This window comes from Sapajus apella, unplaced genomic scaffold, assembly GCF_009761245.1.
Source record: "Sapajus apella isolate SASKATOON/1434 unplaced genomic scaffold, GSC_monkey_1.0 scaffold146, whole genome shotgun sequence".
Taxonomy (NCBI): Eukaryota; Metazoa; Chordata; class Mammalia; order Primates; family Cebidae; genus Sapajus; species Sapajus apella.
The window spans coordinates 211,628-216,057 of NW_022437086.1; the positions used below are offsets into that span (position 1 = coordinate 211,628).

The 4,430-nt window shown below is 42.3% G+C and overlaps 1 long non-coding RNA gene across 1 annotated transcript; it reads left to right on the top strand.

Moving 5' to 3' along the window:
- Positions 1-417: 417 nt before the first annotated feature.
- Positions 418-3,381, top strand: LOC116540911. Its single transcript, XR_004264638.1, has 2 exons — positions 418-821; positions 3,246-3,381. It is a non-coding gene; the product is annotated as an uncharacterized LOC116540911 (long non-coding RNA).
- Positions 3,382-4,430: the final 1,049 nt, after the last annotated feature.

Here is a 4,430-nt window from a genome sequence, read left to right on the forward strand (position 1 = left end):
CAGCCTCCTGAGTAGCTGGAATTACAGGCACCTGCCACCACGCCTGACTGATTTTTGTGTGTTTTTGGGAGAGACAGGGTTTCACCATGTTGGGCAAGCTGGTCTTGAGCTCCTGACCTTGTGTTCCACCCACCTCAGCCTCTCAAAGTGCGAGATTACAGGTGTGAATCACCGTGCCTGACCCAAATACTACTTTTTATTAAAAATTGTATTTTAAGCCAGGCGCAGTGGCTCATGCCTGTGATCCCAGCACTTTGGGAGGCTGAGTCGGGCTGATCACAAGGTCAGGGGTTTGAGACCAGCCTGACCAACATGGTGAAACTCCGTCTCTACTTAAAAATACAAAAGTTAACCAGGTGTGGTGGCGCACACCTGTAATCCCAGCTACTTGGGAAGCTGAGGCAGGAGAATTGCTTGAACCCGGGAGGTGGAGGTTGTGGTGAGCTGAGAGTATGTCATTGCACTCCAGCCTGGGTTACAGAGCAAGACTCTGTTTCAAAAAAAAAAAAAAAATGTATTTTATGTAAGTATTCAATTACTATCACCTTTCTTCTCTATTTCAATGCCTTCTTCACTTTACACCAATTAAAAACAAGCCAGCTAGTGCCAGGAAAGCACGTGGTGCTATTGCCATTTTAAAGATGATGGATGAAGAGCACTCGTTTGAGTAGTACTCATGTGCCGAACAATGTTATTTAACACAAAGTACTGATTTTCTATTTTTCCCTAAATTTATTGATAAAATGTTTAGCTAAGAAGATTTTATCTCATTCAAGTGTGTTTTATGGAATCTGTCAACATTTACTACCTGAACTTACCAGGTAAGTCATTTATCTTTTTCATGAATCTAAATTAAGTAATGTAGATAAACAGTATTTTAATAAAAGCCTTTCTGAAGCAAAGTATGTACATAAAATTTCATTATAGGCCACGCGCAGTGGCTCACACCTGTAATCCCAGTACTTTGGGAGGCTTGAGGCAGGTGGATCACCTGAGGTCGGGAGTTCAAGACCAGCCTGACCAACATGGAGAACTCTTGTCTCTACTAAAAATACAAAATTAGCTGGGCGTGGTGGTGCTTGCCTGTAATCCCGGCTACTTGGGAGGCTGAGGCAAGAGAATTGTTTGAACCCGGAAATCGGAGGTTGCAGTGAGCCGAGATCGCGCCATTGCACTCCAGCCTGGGCAACAAGAGCAAAACTCCACTTGAAAAAATAAAAATAAATTTCATTATAATATGGTAAATGTGTGTTAACCATGTTCCCAGTAATCCCTCTGAACACAGCATTCTCAGTTCCCTGTATTTACCTCGAGTCACTCAGGGGAAATTGGTATCTCTGTACACAGGTAGAAGAAGGTGCTGAGGAGAGGTACATCACATTGCACAGAAATTCTGTCCACATGCGCTTCCCAGGTCTTCATTTAATCGGGCCGTCGCTTGCATGGCTAGATACACTCTGAATCTGGTCATACTGTTTTTGGTGGCTAATGGCATTTGTTACCCATCAGTTTTCTACAATTATTTGCTTTGTTGAAAAATAAATCTTATGCTAATTTACTCTAAATTGAGAGACTAGATTTACAGTTTTCAATTTTTAAATGTGAAAGCAAATCAGAGAAGAACAGTATGTATGTGTATCATCCATTTTCCTGCCTATGAACATTCTTCTGTTGCCTTGGAAACCCTAGGAAGCACCTAAAGAATTCTCCCTTCAAATTGTTTAGCCAGGATTGTAGATTTCAAAAGATCCAGAACTTAATAATTGAGCAAAGCAAAACTCTTGTCTTTCCTTGTTGTTAGTAATCTGTTGAATCAGAAAACATGGCAGTTATGCCAAGCCATTGAAAAGATGTGGTTTTGATGAATGTTATTCTATTTCAAATGTTGTCTTTAATTGTTACTTTTACCTTGTTACTCTAAGAGAAACTACATACCTATTTATGCATTCAGGAAATATTCATATTATGGCTGGGTGTGGGGGCTCATGCCTGTAATCCTAACACTTTGGGAGGCTGACATGAGTGGATCATTTGAGGTCAGGAGTCCCAGACCAGCCTTGCCAACATGGTGAAACCCCATCTCTACTAAAAATACAAAAATTAGCCGGATGTGATGGCGTGTGCCTGTAATCCCAGCTACTCGGGAGGCTGAGGCAGGAGAATCATGTGAACTTGGGAGACAAATGTTGAAGTGAGCCAAGATCCTGCCACTGCACTCCAATTTGGAAGATAAAGTGAGACTCCATCTCAAAAAAAGAAAGAAAGAAAAAATATTTCTATTAAGGTATTTAAAGTTCATTATTGGCTTGGCGTGGTGGCTCGCGCCTGCAATCCTAGCACTTTGGGAGGCCAAGGTGGGTGGATCACCTGAGGTCAGGAGTTCAGGACCAGCCTGGCCATCATGGTGAAACCTCATCTTTAAAAAAAATAAATAAATAAAATAAAATAAGTAAAATTCAGTATTATAGTACAGGATAGCAGAACTCTATAAAAATTAGAAGAAGCTCACTATGGTTTCAAGGATTTTTAATTGTGAAAACAAATGATTAGGTATGCTTTTCCTTTTCTCTTTTTTTGAGACTGGGTTTCACTGTGTCACCCAGGCTAGAATGCAGTGGTGTAATCTCGCCTCACTGCTGCCGCCATTTTCCAGGCTCAAGTGATCTTCCCACCTCAGACTCCTTAGTATCTGGGAACACAACTGTGTGCCATCATGCCGGACAATTTTTATACTTTTAGTGGAAATGGTTTTTTGTCATTTTGCCCAGGCTCATTTCAAACTCCTGGGCTCAAATGATCCATCCACCTCAAACTCCCAAAATGCTAGTGGTACAGAAGATAGAAAGAAATTGTTTAGGCACATCGTGAAGGTGAGAGAGTTCCTGGCAAGGTTTCCCTTTTAACCAAAAGCAGCCTGAAAATTAGAGCTGCAAACATAGATAAGCAAACTGGAAGCTGGCACTTTTAAATGCCAGCAGCTATGCCCTTAGAAAAGGGTTACCTGAGAGCTGGTGATGTTCAACACAGAGGCTCCTTCCTCCCTTTTCTCACTGTGTGTACATTAAAGAAATAGGCAACATGGCATTGGCCAGGCAGAAAACTCATCTGCATAATAAAAAATGAGTGTGGGGGCGGCCAGATTTTCATACTTATGCAAGTGGCACAACTAGTCCTAACCATTTTTTTGCTCTGTATACAAATGGCACACCTAATCCAACCCATCTTTCATGCCCTATGTAAATCAGACATTGCCTCGTCAAGATCATCTATAAAACACCTGCCATTTCACCATGGAACCAGCTACCACTTCTTCAAGACCCCTCTCTGCCGCAGAGAACTCTTCTCTCTCTTTCGCCTATTAAACATCCACTCTGAACCTAACTCTGTGTGTGTCCATGTTCTACTTTTCCATGGCCATGAGACAACAAATCTCAGGGATTTACCCCAGACAATAATGCTGCATCACTAGGATTATGGGCATGAGCCAAGGCACCAAGCTGGTATGCTTTTTCATAATGACTTCAATTCTAGGAGAGTACCCACTGGACTTTATGACATTTCTGTAACACGTACAGTAACACTTGGCCACCAAAATGGTGCAGACATTCTGATTTTATTAGAATGAGTTCAGCCTTCTGGGGAGACTATTGGTATCCCAGAGGCTGACTATTCACTACAGCTTACTTAATGTGGCTTCATGATGCCAGTGAGTCCTTTCAGCCAGGTTGCCTTTTTCTCCTCATTGATGTAGTCATGTCTTGATCTCCTTTGTTTATCTTATGCTATTCCAGGTGATAGGTGATTATTTCTTCTGTAAATGAGATCCTCTTTTTGTTCTCTGCGATGGGATTCTCCTGACCTCCCTACTGAAAGCAACATGTGGGAGGCAGGAATGGCAATATATATTTCCTGCCATGTGGCCACAATCAGCAGCTTACAACATGGCCCACCTAGAAGTCACTTACTTCCAGGCCAGCGGAAGTGTTTTTCTGTGATGTGTTTCTTTCTCTTAAAAGCATCTGTAATCCTAGCACTTTGGGAGGCCAAGACAGACAGATCACCTGAGGTCAGGAGTTCAAGACCAGCCTGACCAACATGGTGAAACCCCATCTCTACTAAAAATACAAAATTAGATGGTTGCAGTGGCTTACGCCTGTAATCCCAGCACTTTGGGAGGCCGAGACAGGCAGATCACCAGGTCAAAAGTTAGAGACTATCCTGGCCAACATGGTGAAACCCCATCTCTACTAAAAATACAAAAATTAGCTAGGCACAGTGGCACATGCCTGTAGTCCCAGCTACTCAGGAGGCTGAGGCAGGAAAATTGCTTGAACCCGGGAGATGGAGGTTGCAGTGAGCTGAGATCATGCCACTGCACTCCAGCCTAGCGAAAGAGCAAGACTCTGTCTCAAAAAAAAAAAAAAAAAAAA